Here is a 15,616-nt window from a genome sequence, read left to right on the forward strand (position 1 = left end):
CTTTGTGTCTGTTGTACTCCCAGATGATCCTGTGTTATTAACTGGGGTAATTACAATGCCTGTATACTGATTTTAATTGAAAATGAACCAAAGAGGAACAATCCTCAAGTTTTGTGTACAGAGGTTACTTTAAAGTATTGTGGTACCCAAGTTTTGACACAAGACCTCAGGCTGCACAACACTATGGGTTGGATACTCAGATCAGATATATCTTAAACACATACAGAAACAGATAGTAGAAATTCAAATGTACACTTTTGTGGTATCAGTCGAAGACATCGATCGAACGAACCTGTGAAATACCCCTTTTTTTTAAATTTCGCGTAGACAATGCTCAGAATACCCCCTTTTTTGCGATTTCATGGTCCGCGATTTCAGTCAACAAAATACCCCTTTTCCTCGAAATTTAGAACACACATGGTTACCACTTTTTATGTTGACCTGGGGTACCGGGACAGGTACGGGTCCCAAGCCATGAGTACAGGTACGGGTGCGGGTCCGAACCCAAAATAGGGTGCCAGTACGGGTACGGGTCCGAGCCATGAGTACGGGTACGGAAATGGGGACTCGAGTACGGGTACGGGTCCCAGTAAGGGTACAGGTAGGGGCCATGCGTACGGTTACTTGTTATTGGTGTAAACATTAATTTATTAGCAATACCATGCTGTAAATACACTCCTTGATGTCATTTATGCCACAACAAATGAATAATACTACAGTCTGCTCTAAAAAAATTACAGAAATTTATTACGTCATAATCATACAACATACATTTTAAGTTGTATGTGTGCCATGAGTTGCCGAGACATTTTTATTTGCAAAGAAGTACTCTCATTTACAGAAAGTTGCAGAACTGGTTTTTAGGAATTAATCAAGTACAAAAACAGATATAATATTAATGGTGTTAGTGAATCTAGCTTAAAGGTGGCATATTTTGGGATGCAAATTTCATGCAAATGAAAAAACTATGTTTTTGTATGGACACACACACTGTGCAATACTAATTTCAACATACATTTAGCAGTGATATAGCATTCAAGTTATTATTTATCTCAAAACATCAATTGGATCTCAAATTTGATCCAATTTTGGTAGACTTTAAAATTAATTGTCAATTTTCCAAATAAGTGGAGCCTAGCTTTCATGCACATCCACACATCCTGCCACACATACCAGATTATCCAATTAGCTTAATATAATCATTATCATTAATTATGTACATCGGGATAATTATATCCAAGATTTATTAATACTTTGCCTATAAGCTACTATAAATCATAAATTTCTCAAGTGTTTACAGGTAAAGGAACTCTCTATTCAGATACACTACCACACTCCAACACAGAACCTATGATCCCAAGTACATGGCGGAAAGTGTTCACTGCTCACACCAGTCATTATGTACCCTGGTAGTTCTTCATGTGTGCACTTGTTCATGTGGGCCTATAGGAGAGTGTATTCAGATGGGGAATATTAAAATGATGAATAAAAGCTATGAACAGGATAACTTGAAATTCACCACAAAAACACAATTTCTTGAAATGTTTGTCCAGTTTGCTGCTTTTTTCTGTATCAGTCAGAAGCTGTCAGAGTGTGAATGCGACATGTAATTTGTATGTATATGGGTAGCATAAAGTGTGCACACATCAGGCTGGAGGCTGTCACAATGTAGGAATCTACACTGTAATATGTAGCATACACATCTTTGTGTAGCCAGGGCCATATTTACCTTTTTCATGGCCCTGGGCCAGGCTAAAATTTAGGGCACTGGCTATCTGGCTTAATGTGTTACTCCCCACCTAACCCCATCCCATCCCATGTAACCTAGATTTGTTTTAACATATATGTGGGGCTCACAGTGCAGCGGGATTCATGGGTGGGAAGTAAGAGTAGAGCTAGCTCTGACTCTCACTTTCCTGCATGCATTTAGCCATGTACTGTATGGTACCCGTACCCATGGGTACGGGTGCTGGTCCCGGGCCATGAGTACGGGTACGGGTCCCATTCCATGCGTACGGGTACGGATCAGAAGCCACGGGTATGGGTCCTAAGCCAAAATAAGGTGTGAGTACTGGCCCGAGTACGGGTACCGTGCGGGTGCGGAGTCATGGGTGCGGGTATGGGTACAGAGCCATGGGTACAGGTATGCGGGTACGAAAATTGGGACTCGAGTACGGGTACTACAAGTCTGGCTGTCAGCTGTGCAACATTTGATAACAGAACTGTACGCTCAAGTTAAACAGTGTTTGTATCCATTGAATAGACTTCCATATATAAAACATCTTTAAAATAAGAATCCATTATGATTTCATATGATTTGTACCAAATGCTTTTTTACACTTGTACTAAATGCTTTTTTTTTTTTTTAAGATCTGTTATTGAATATTTCAATAGTAAGTGTTCATCCTATGAATCAAAAAATGTCCTCTCTGATTGAAAGTCACATTTGGCTATCTTCAGTAGATAGCACTAAAGCACTACTTGTCAAGTTGGGTTTATTTTTAAAAACTAGCATGACATGATTGGTAAAGGTTCTCTCACAACAAGTCACAAGCCATACATGTACATACTATCTTCAGTAGATAGCACTGCATGTCAGTTTGGTATAATTAATGTAACCAAACAATACATGACATCATACTTATAATTTTGAGGGTCTTTCATAGCAAGTCATGTAACCAGTCACTTAATTGCTGTCTTCAGAAGATAGTTTTCCGAGCACTGAATGTCCAGCTTGGTTTAAGCAACCTCGCATGAAAGTCAAAAGCATACATTGCTGTTTCTTTATTAGATAGACATGTCTGTAGGCCTATGCCTATAGTTCTCTATATCAAGTCACAAGTCATTATACCCCTAGTGCATGCCCCCGCCCTGCATGTATAGCATTATATGTCTGTTAATATATAATTATGTCTAGGTTCTCTCATAGGCCTATCAAGTTACAAGTCACCCATATTGCTATCTTCAGTAGAAAGCTTCTAAACATTGCACTCACATCACATCCCGTCAGTCCGAAACACCATCAGTCCGAACCACCGCTAGTCCGAATTTTTAGGGTTACGTTTAGGGGAAAGGTTAGGGTTAGGTTTAGGGTTAGCGTTGGTTCAGACTGACGGGGGTTTTGGACTGACAGGGTGTACCTGTAATTCTTAGCCATGACTACATGTATAAGTAAGTTTGTCCAGATGACTTAAATTAACAAACCCCTTCTCAAGTCGTTCGTCATTCTCGCCCTACTTATACAATGTTCTGAAGCCTGACCAGTAGAATGGGAACTGATGTTGTTTGAGACCCCGATGAACCCAAGGGTTTAGCTAAAAAATTGACAGGAGACTGCGTAAACACATTTATGACAAGATATAGCCATAGAATTTGTCTACATAAAAAGATGAATGAAATTTCCCAGAAATCAGGTGAGTAGCCTATACAATGAAGTACAACTTCGATGGATTAAAAGGAGCATGTATTTTAGCTTATTCAGTTGTTTTGTTTTACTCATGTAGGTATAAGCTTATGAAGTATTAGACTATGCCATAGTCTATTTTTGATAAATAAAAGCATGTTAATCATGATGAAAGCATTCAGCCCGGCATTCAGTTGAACTCGAAATTATACTGATATTTATTACATCAAAATATATACTAGTATAAATTTGTTATGAAAAAGTTTATATAATTATATTAGTGACAGTAAAAGTAAAGTGTACGTAGGCTTATATTATTGAATGCAACATAAATTATCATAATGTCATAATTGTATTGGCACTTCACTGAACAATTCTGATTTTAAAATCTCCAAGTTTATTAATCGCGAAATTCCAGGTTCAAAATAGACTATGGACTTCCAATTTTAAACGCGATTTTGAGTGGGCAAAGTCCCTGACACTCACACTGTCAATCACACTTGTTTATCAATCAAATTTAACCGCAAGCAAATACAATACGCTACCATGCACTTAGTGACGCGTTCATGCAATTACACCACACAATGGCGGCAGACTTGTGTATCATGTAGTTATTAATGGTAATGATATACACGGAGGATTTAAACCATAACGAGATCTGGGCGACCAATCACAAGCCAGATCCATTTAAAGATGCATTACATCATGGCCAATTTTAGTAGGCCAGATTTCCGACAATCTCATCCATAGAAGCTCATAGACAGCCGTGTTAAGCATCTCTGACCGCAATCCAATGTCAGTAGTCCACTTGGGGATCTAACAAACAGAGGGTGTAGGGTGACTAAAAAGATCAGATGTGAAAATCTATCAATTGTGCACACATTAATTAAATCAGAGTTTTAAGCTCAAATACAATACCCAGAGTATAATGCAGAATGGGCAAGTGGACTACGGGGTAGTCTAATGAAGTATAGGTAAGCTTACATGAGCAAAACAAAACAACTAAAGCTCAATACATGCTCTTTAATCCACATAACATTTAATATTATTTGCACTTACTTTATAATCACCTGAGTCTTTTTGAATCATTTGCCTTAATCATGTTAATCAGAGATAGTACTGGGGTCATTCTTTGGTAAGGTGCCTATTTGCAGCCCCCCCCCCCCCACTTTCAGGGGTTATAGCTATAATATGTAACAGGATTTCTTTTATTTTTTTCAGAAATGTTGAATATTGAAATTTCATATCTTAAAGCATCAAAACACTGGATGAAGTTCTTATTTTCGAGAAAATAGCTTCTACAGGGTGTCACAACCCCAAAAATCTCATGTCCCGATTGGGATCATCAAAACTTTTGATGCTTATATCTCTTAGTGGTTAATTTCAGCAGCGTAAAAAACACCGGGAATAACAAACTATTCGTTGCCTATCAATGATTGTGGAAAATGTTATTGCAACACATCTTGCATAGCAACAGCAAAGACTGAAAATAAGAGTGAAATTATTAAGAGTGAAAATAATTTCACTCTTTATGTCTAAAATTTCCTGTCCAGAAATTTGCATCATTTACCATCACAAAAAATTGAAAGCGCTCTGAGAAGAAGACCAACTTTGTTACAAAGTCATATATTTCATTTGGAGAGAACAAGCTCAATTCATTTGGACATATTTTGCCCTTGTGTTGGCGCAATGAATTCATCAAAACTAAACATTTCTTCACTCACACACAGTGGCGTGTCCAGGGGAGGGCTTTGGGTGCTGAAGCTTCCCGCACGTTGTTAAAAATCATGTAAAATCAGCCGTTTTTGGCGATTTTAGCCATTAAGCCCCCTCAGTAACTCTGAAAGCCCCCAGAGCCCCCGCAGGAAAAGATCCTGGACACGCCGGTGCATACAGGTGGGTACCTTTATCTCTGAACGCTTCTGATCACTAAAATTTTCGCATTATTTATATTGCTTTTTTTTTTTTTTTTGTTTAAGTTTATTTCTACTCGCCTCTTCTTTTTATCATGTGTACGTTACAGTTTTACTACGGTACTAGGGTCATAGGTTTGTTTATTTCGTAATATATAATACTATCACATCATATCCATCACAATTTTGTGACAGCTATGACGTGCAAAGATGAATTCAGTAATGAGAGTATCATTTCTGTCACATGAATGAGATGATAAAGCAGCATCTCCATTATTGACATCATCTCCGTCACTCTACAGAAAATGCCCGGTTTTGACCTTAAAATAGTCAAATGGAATTGTAATGATATGTTGCATAATCTTGTTTATATACTCCTTTCCTCTATCGAAGGTAAAAAAGAAATGTTCAATGTGCGACACATTTTTGCTATAGTTGATCTTCGTGACAATTGTGACACAGATGATGACCGTGATGGAGATGATATATCAGCTGCAGAATAAGCCAAAAAAATATATGAAGTTGCTGAAAAAGATATCAATTGAACCAAACACTTTTTCATTGGAGACATATCTCACATTCTTAATCTGTAAAAAATAAATAGAAAATTCATTTTGAAATGTCTATTTTTCAAACCTTCAAATAAGCAACTTACCAAGAATGACCCACTAATTTTAAAATGTGCTGACTGAGTGAGATGTTGTAATAAGCTCTTGTCAAAATTGACACTAGTTCGACTAACCTAATTCCCTAGTTAAGCAACATCCAAATCTGACTACCTGGTAACCAGTCAAGCTGTATACAAATTCATTGTATACTTGACTTGTATCATGTGTATATTCACCAAACTTGATTACCTGGCAACTTAGACCAGCAATGAAGACCATTGTGTTTAAAATTATTGTCAGAATTGGCACCATTATTATTTCAGGTAACACTTTACCTGGGACTTTACCACCCCACTGAAAATCAGTGGCGTAGCATGGGCCATCTTATTTGGGGCACTGTCTGATTGGGGGAAGCCGTTTTTCTGCTATTTTCCTATGGGATTTTTTCAATTTTGCCCCCCATGCCCCTATGACACTACACCACTGCTAAAAATGCACAGAACAAAGGGAATGACAGGTTTTGACCAGTAATTTGGGATCAATTCGAGGACTGACTGATAAATATGTCTTTCCAATTGTAATATCCATTGCAAGTCACTGGGCAAAAAGGATGGAGCTTTCAAAGTTACATACAATGTCTGCTTATAACTGCTTACATTAGACCGAGTTTTAACCACCATTTATCAGTGGGAGGTGGTAGCCTAATGGATAGAGATAAGATTATCAAGTTATTTTGTGATGAAAATAGTGACTATTTTTCATTATTGAAAATTTTTAATGTAATATAATAAATAATAATAAAGACAAATTTAATATAGCGCCTAATCGAAGTGAGTTCCTCAAGTGTGTGTGGTTGGTCAATATGTGTAACAGAATACAGCGAAAAACTCCCACCCTGCTGCCTGCCAGGTGATTTTACATGTATAAATTCACACATATTTCAAGCAAGAACTCCTCAATGAGTAAAACTGACAATTGCAAAATGAGGGGTGGGGAGGTGCATGGTGGGTTGGTTTTTCGGAGGGGTGACAAAATAACATGTTCAAAATCGGCCATATTTCTTATTTTGCTTTTTTCAATCGGATTAACATATTACTTTTGGACTTGGAGATAATAAAAAAGCGATAAAATTCAAATTGAAGTGAGTTCCTCAAGTGCGTGTGGTCGGTCAATATGTCAATATGTGTAACAGATACAGCGAAAAACACCCACCCTGCCTGCCAGGTGATTTTACATGTAAATTCATACACATATTTATCCTCAATTAGCAAAAATTTAAAAATTGCCTAAATGATGGGGGGTGCATGGTGGGTGGGTTTTTCAAGGGGGGGGGGTGAAAAAAATAATATGTTCAAATCGGCCATATTTTTACACCCATGAATTTCAAAGCACTGAAAATTAAGAAAAGTGCCTATTTTGGGCTTCTACTTTATACTTTTGTACACATTTCAATGGAGAATGAATAATTCACATGCGTTTTTCTGGAAAACATCCTTTGCGAAAAAAAAATTAAAATCTTTCATTTTGATTTTTGGAATCGGAATAACATATTACTTTTAGACTTTGAGATAAAAAAAGGGATAAAATTCAAATTGAAGTGGGTTCCTCAAGCGTGTGTGGTTGGTCAATATGTCAATATGTGTAACAGAATACAGCAAAAAACTCCCACCCTACATTTTATATGTAAATTCACATGCATAAGCAAGAGATCCTCAATGAGCAAAAATTGAGAATTGCCCAAATGAGAAAGGGGGTACATGGGGGGGGGGGGGGAAAAATAATATGTTCAAAATCAGCTATATTTTTACCCCCATAAATTTCAAAGCACTGAAAATTAATGAAAGTGCCTATTTTGTACTTTAACTTTTCACTTTTGTACACATTAACTATAGAATTTTTGTAGTCAGACCAGACCTGTATTGTGTTTCGATATAATTATTTCGTTGAGTTCCATAATATGTACTGTGTTCATGTTTGGTGACGTTGGGTGGGAAATTTGCCTCAAAAAAGGGGTCTATTGACAGGTCTAATGATGTGTACCAATATATGGGAGAGCCCCCCGGCCTCCTTTTGGTTAAATTCCAATTACCTGTATTGTGTTTTTCTTTTTGGTTGTGTTCCATAATAATTCTGTAGGCCTACTGTGTTTGGTGAAGTTGAATGGGCGATTTGCCTCAAAAAAAGGGGGGTCTATTGACATATCAGGTTAATGACGTGTACCGGTACCAATATATGGGAGTGCTCCCCTGTGCCTCATTTTGTTAAAGTTCCATTTACTAGAATATTTGTACAGATAGTCCTGTATTGTGTTTCTATTTGGCTGAGTTCCATGATATGTACTGCCGTGTTCATGTTTGGTGGGAAATTTGCATAAAAAAAAGGGTCTATTGCCAGGTCTAATGATGTGTACCAATATATGGGAGAGCCCCCGGCCTCCTTTTGGTTAAATTCCAATTACCTGTATTGTGTTTTTCTTTTTGGTTGTGTTCCATAATAATTCTGTAGGCCTACTGTGTTTGGTGAAGTTGAATGGGCGATTTGCCTCAAAAAGGGGTCTATTGACATATCAGGTTAATGACGTGTACCGGTACCAATATATGGGAGTGCTCCCTGTGCCTCATTTTGTTAAAGTTCTATTTACTAGAATATTTGTACAGATAGTCCTGTATTGTGTTTCTATTTGGCTGAGTTCCATGATATGTACTGCCGTGTTCATGTTTGGTGGGAAATTTGCATAAAAAAGGGTCTATTGCCAGGTCTAATGATGTGTACCAATATATGGGAGTGACCCCCCTGCCTCCTTTTGGTCAAATTCCATTTACTAGAATTTTTGTACAGTTAGACCTGTATTGAGTCTATTTTGGTTGAGTTCCATAATACTTATGTACTGTGTTTGGTGAGGTTGCGTCGGAGTTTACCCTCTAACAAGGGGGGCTATTGACACATCCTGTACCTGCCCTGTACCAATAATATGTGGGATGGGAGTGCCCCCCTGTGTCTCCTTTTGTTTAAGTTCCATTACTAGAATTTTTGTACAGTCAGTCCTGTATTGTGTTTCTATTTGGTTGCGTTCCATTATAATAGACCTACTTCTGTACTGTGTTCATGTTTGGTGAACTTGGGTGGGATATTCTATGATTTCTTCTCTTGGATGAGCCATGAGTCAGATCTGCTGTACTTTGTGTGTTCCTGTAAAGTGAAGGTCTGTATTACTCCTGTTTGATGAGTAGGCCTAGGGGATGCACCATTAGATTTTTTTTTGGGGGGGGGCAGGGAGGTTGGACAAAGATTTGGTGTAAATTTCTATACAAATACAGAGGGTCATTAGGTGTAAGCTGATTTGCCTAAAAAAATGGGTTCCGTTGACAGGTCTATTGATGTGCACCAGTATATGGGAGTACCCCCGGCATCCTTTTGGTTAAATTCCATTTACTTGAATATTTGACAGTCAGACCTGTATTGTGTTTGTTTTTGGTTGTGTTCCATAATACTTCTGTAGGCCTAATGTGTTTGGTGAAGTTGGAAGGGAGATTTGCCTCATAAAAGGGGGTCTGTTGACATATCAGGTTCATGACGTGTACCGGTACCAATATATGGGAGTGCCCCCCTGTGCCTCATTTTGTTAAAGTTCCATTTACTAGAATTTTTGTACAGTCAGTCTTGTATTGTGTTTCTATTTGGCTGAGTTTCATAATATGTACTGTGTTCATGTTTGGTGGGAAATTTGCATCAGAAAAGGGGTCTATTGCCAGGTATAATGATGTGTACCAATATATGGGAGTGATCCCCCCCCCCAGCCTCCTTTTGGTTAAATTCCATTTACTAGAATTTTTGTACAGTTAGACCTGTATTGAGTCTCTTTTTGGTTCTGTTCCATAATACTTATATACTGTGTTTGGTGAAGTTGGGTGGTAGATTTGCCTCAAAAAAGGGGGTCTATTGACATATCAGCCTCAGGTAGGCCTACATGACGTGTACCAATATATGGGATGGGAGTGCCCCCTGCACAGTGACATCGCCCCGATATCTTCATAGTAGAAATCGCCATGGTAGGTTGAATCCACAGCCACACATGGCTATTTTATTCGGACCTTATGAGATGCATATTATTAGCGAAGTGACCTGACTAAGGCTATGACAATAGACGGGTAATTGATTTCTCGCTGTGTGACATGCTTGTATACGACATTGCGGTCAATGGTTAATATACTGTCTCCACTTGAGTGAGTGCCGCTATAGCCTGCTGCGCGCTGTAGTCCATAGGCCTACAGGACCAACGCAATATAAAATTGAGAGTTTTGGTCAAATTTTGAGTTCAAAGCGCACGGCCAATTTTCAAAGCGCACGCTAACGACTATAATATCTGTTCAACACGTATTTTCAAGTGTATGAGACCACATCTGGTTTCTTGAGAAAAATTCATTTACGGGAGATATTCATCATTTTCTAACTCAGTATCCGAAGATTTTCGTCTGATATCAAAATTGTGCATAGCAATTCACGTGTATCGATCCCGTGTATTCATTTTAATGTCTCTGCTGCACCAAATAATTATTAGCCAGGCGATGTCGGTGTGCCCTGTGCCTCCTTTTGTTTAAGTTCCATTACTAGAATTTTTGTACAGTCAGTCCTGTATTGTGTTTCTATTTGGTTGCGTTCAATAATAATAGACCTACTTCTGTACTGTGTTCATGTTTGGTGAACTTGGGCATGTTGGGTGGGATATTCTATGATTTCTTCTGTTGGATGAGCCAAGAGTCAGATCTGCTGTACTGTGTGTGTTCCTGTTAAGTGAAGGTCTGTATTACTCTTGTTTGATGAGTAGGCCTAGGGGATGCACCATTAGATTTTTTTTTTTTTTTGGGTGGGGTGGGGCAGGGAGGTTGGACAAAGATTTGATGTAAATTTCTATACAAATACAGAGGGTCATTAGGTGTAAGCTGATTTGCCTCAAAAAGGGGGTCCATTGACAGGTCCAATGATGTGTACCAGTATATGGGAGTGCCCCCCTCCCCCCGGGCCTCCTTTTGGTTAAGTTCCATTTACTAGAATTTTTGTACAGTTAGTCCTGTGTATTGTGTTTCTTTGGTTGTGTTCCATAATACTTACATTGTATATACTGTGTTTGGTGAAGTTGGGTGGGAGATTTGCCTCAAAAAAGGGGGTCTATTGACATATCAGCCTCAGGTACATGACGTGTACCAATATATGGGATGGGAGTGCCATTTCCCCCTGTGCCTCCTTTTGTTTAAGATCCATTACTAGAATTTGTGTACAGTCAGTCCTGTATTGTGTTTCTATTTGGTTGCGTTCCATAATAATAGACCTACTTCTGTACTGTGTTCATGTTTGGTGAACTTGGGTGGGATATTCTATGATTTCTTCTGTTGAATGAGCCAAGAGTCAGATCTGCTGAACTGTGTGTGTTCCTGTTAAGTGAAAGTCTGTATTACTCCTGTTTGATGAGTAGGCCTAGGGGATGCACTATCTGATTTTTTTTTTTGGGGGGGGGCAGGGAGGTTGGACAAAGATTTGGTGTAAATTTCTATACAAATACAGAGGGTCATTAGGTGTAAGCTGATTTGCCTCAAACAAGGGGTCCGTTGACAGGTCTAATGATGTGTACCAGTATATGGGAGTGCCCCCCGGGCATCCTTTTGGTTAAATTCCATTTACTTGAATATTTGACAGTCAGACCTGTATTGTGTTTCTTTTTGGTTGTGTTCCATAATACTTCTGTAGGCCTAATGTGTTTGGTGAAGTTGGAAGGAGTTTTGCCTCAAAAAGGGGTCTATTGACATATCAGGTTCATGACGTGTACCGGTACCAATATATGGGAGTGCTCCCCTGTGCCTCAATTTGTTAAAGTTCCATTTACTAGAATTTTTGTACAGTAAGTCCTGTATTGTGTTTCTATTTGGCTGAGTTTCATAATATGTACTGTGTTCATGTTTGGTGGGAAATTTGCATCAGAAAACGGGTCTATTGCCAGGTCTAATGATGTGTACCAATATATGGGAGTGACCCCGGCCTCCTTTTTGGTTAAGGGAGTGACCCCCGGCCTCCTTTTGGTTAAGATCCATTTACTAGAATTTTTGTACAGTTAGACCTGTATTGAGTCTCTTTTTGGTTGTGTTCCATAATACTTATATACTGCGTTTGGTGAAGTTGGGTGGGAGATTTGCCTCAAAAAAGGGGGTCTATTCAGCCTCAGGTACATGACGGTGTACCAATATATGGGATGGGAGTGCCCCCCTGCAGGGCCGTAGCAAGCAGGGCGGCCGGGGATGCCATGGCCGCCCCACTTTTTGAGAAATTTGTTATGTTTTTCTTTATATCTTTATTTCAATATTGGCGTATATTTGTATTTTGACCGCCCCACATTTGTGATGGCCGCCCCACATTTTTCAACCTTGCTGCGGCCCTGCCCCCCTGTGCCTCCTTTTGTTTAAGTTTCATTCAGACCTGTATTGTGTTTGTTTTTGGTTGTGTTCCATAATACTTCTGTAGGCCTAAGGGGTGGTGCAATAATTATGTGTACCCCAAGGGGTGAATTATAGGGGGGGGCAAAGATTTTTTGGCAGGCCAAAAGGGGGGGGGGCAAGCATTTTTGGCAGGTCGAAGGGGGGGGTCAAGCGATTTTTGGCAGGTCGAAAGGGGGGCAAGCAATTTTTGGCACAGATATTTTGGGCACAGTTTCGATATTACGCCCTAAAAAGGCGTAGGAAACGTTACGAACACGTTCAAATATGCAAAATGTCCTGCTCGCTGCGCTCGCATTATATGTTAAGACATTTTAAGGTTTTAAATTGGGTTCCCCAAAATCTTGCATGTGTAAGGGGGGGGGCAAAGATTTTTTGGCACGTCAAAAGGGGGGGGGGGGGGCAAAGGTTTTTTGGCACGTCGAAAGGGGGGGCAAAGGTTTTTTGGCACGGCCAAAGGGGGGGCAAGCGATTTTTGGCAGACCATTTTGAGAATTCACCCCCCCGGGGTACACATAATTATTGCACCACCCCTAATGTGTTTGGTGAAGTTGGATGGGATATTTGCCTCAAAAAAGGGGGTATATTGACATATCAGGTTCATGACGTGTACCGGTACCAATATATGGGAGTGCCCCCCTGTGCCTCATTTTGTTAAAGTTCCATTTACTAGAATTTTTGTACAGTCAGTCCTGTATTGTGTTTTTATTTGGCTGAGTTCCATACTATGTACTGTGTTCATGTTTGGTGGAAAATTTGCATCAGAAAACGGGTCTATTGCCAGGTAATGATGTGTAGGGATATTACTATGATTTCTTCTGTTGGATGAGCCATGAGTCAGATCTGCTGTACTGTGTGTGCTCCTGTTAAGTGAAGGTCTGTATTACTCCAGTTTGACGAGTAGGCCTAGGGGATGTACCATTAGATTTTTTTTGGGGGGGGGGCAGGGAGGTTGGACAAAGATTTGGTGTAAATTTCTATACAAATACAGAGGGTCATTAGGTGTAAGCTGATTTGCCTCAAAAAAGGGGGTCCATTGACAGGTCTAATGATGTGTACCAGTAGGCCTATATAGGAGTGCCCCCCCCCCCCGACCTCCTTTTGGTTAAGTTCCATTTACTAGAATTTTTGTACAGTCAGTCCTGTATTGTGTTTCTATTTGGTTGCGTTCCATTATAATAGACCTATACTTCTGTACTGTGTTCATGTTTGGTGAACTTGGGTGGGATATTCTATGATTTCTTCTGTTGGATGAGCCAAGAGTCAGATCTGCTGTACTGTGTGTGTTCCTGTTAAGTGAAGGTCTGTATTACTCCTGTTTGATGAGTAGGCCTAGGGGATGCACCATTTGATTTGGGGGGGGGCAGGGAGGTTGGGCAAAGATTTGGTGTAAATTTCTATACAAATACGATACAGAGGGTCATTAGGTGTAATCTGATTTGCCTCAAAAAAGGGGGTCCATTGACAGGTCCAATGATGTGTACCAGTATCGGGAGTGCCCCCCCCCCCCCGGGCCTCCTTTTGGTTAAGTTCCATTTACTAGAATTTTTGTACAGTTAGACTTGTATTGTGTTTCTTTTTGGTTGTGTTCCATAATACTTCTGTACTGTGTTCATGTTTGGTGAAGTTTGGAGATTTACCCCCTCCCCAAAAAAGAGGTCTATTGACAGGTCTAATGGCGTGTACCAATATATGACTTGAGAGTGCCCCCCGGCCTCCTTTTGGTTAAGCAAAAAAAAAAAAGGATTATGGGCGCTAGCGCCCTAAAAGCCATAAAACGTAGGAGTAAAAAAAAAAAAAAATTTTGACGAAATTTTATTAATGAGTAACTACTGTAACATTAACCATAGCTATATTACGTAACAACAGCACAATTAATATTTTAGATGACTCTTGCAATCTGTCGACAATCATACATAGCTTTGACTACATTTGCCGACAATCACATGGTTTTGACGACAAAAGTCAATTTTTGCCTACAAAATTGTGTATGGGGTGTCACACCCCATACACCCCCCCCCTGCTAGCGTCGCCCCTGCCTTGATTGCCTTGATTTTGACATGACACGTCACATTTGTTCATAGAGCATTAATGTGATTATTTATTGTTACATTATCTAGAGATGGAACCGAACCGAGACTGTGGGTCAATCTAGGTTGGTGCAAATTACATCTCAGACAATATAAAATCAACATTCTTTAATAGTATTTTGATTGTGACCTAAGGGCATTTTGTGATCCACAGCATCATCCCCCTACTTTTCTCAAAAAAGTTGAGATTTTTATATCACTGGAAACCTCTGGCTTTATACATAAATGTATAGGCTATACAAAAAATTTTGCAGATTAATTCGTTTAGCAAAGATATTGTGAAATTTGAATTTCGTTCTGGTATACCAGTACGAAATTATAACACATTGTCTATAATATGGTGTCTGGCTTTTGTTCACATGTGGTACAGTTGACCTACAGTTGTGTGCAAATATCTGGTGTTTTCATCCTTTTATTTAAATTAACATTCAAAACATTGTGACTTTATGAATAAAATTAATGCAGTGCCTGGACAATATGAAAGTTTCCTGCAAGAAAGTCAAATATAAGTTATAAGTCTCAACTATTGAGCTCATTGGTTGCGGTTTTAAGGCATGGGGCCATTTTTAAGCGATCTACAAAAAGTTTTTTGATACGTTCTTTGATTTCTAAAAAAGTAAAAATCGCAGTTTAACAAATAACGGTTAAAATGAAAGCCATTATTGTGGGGCTAATTATTGTATCAATTTGAAAGGCCTGACACCAATATAAACATTTGTTTCGGTGACCCAAGTTCATAGTCACAAACGTTCACGCACTTTTTACAGATGGCCTAGAATTGCATATTTCGGTTTCAGCGATTGCACGAAAAAAGGTTGTATGTTTTTGAAAAGCGTTTCCGCTTGGAATGTAGATAGTTATTGTTGATTTTACTGTTCGCGATTTTTATTTATGCACTCTTTAGCCGACAATTTTCAATGCATTTTACACGATAGAAATGTCGCTTGCATAAATACCGATATTTTAACAGTATCGGGTTTTTAAACCAAAATACCTTCCACATTAGTTCCCAAGAATTGGATGAAACCATAGATACCATATCAGACTGCAGGTGACGGATAGATTTTAAACTAGAATTAAAAGAATCGGCGTAGGCCCTCTCAAAATTTAGTTTCGAGAT

Source organism: Amphiura filiformis, chromosome 9, assembly GCF_039555335.1.
Source record: "Amphiura filiformis chromosome 9, Afil_fr2py, whole genome shotgun sequence".
NCBI lineage: Eukaryota > Metazoa > Echinodermata > Ophiuroidea > Amphilepidida > Amphiuridae > Amphiura > Amphiura filiformis.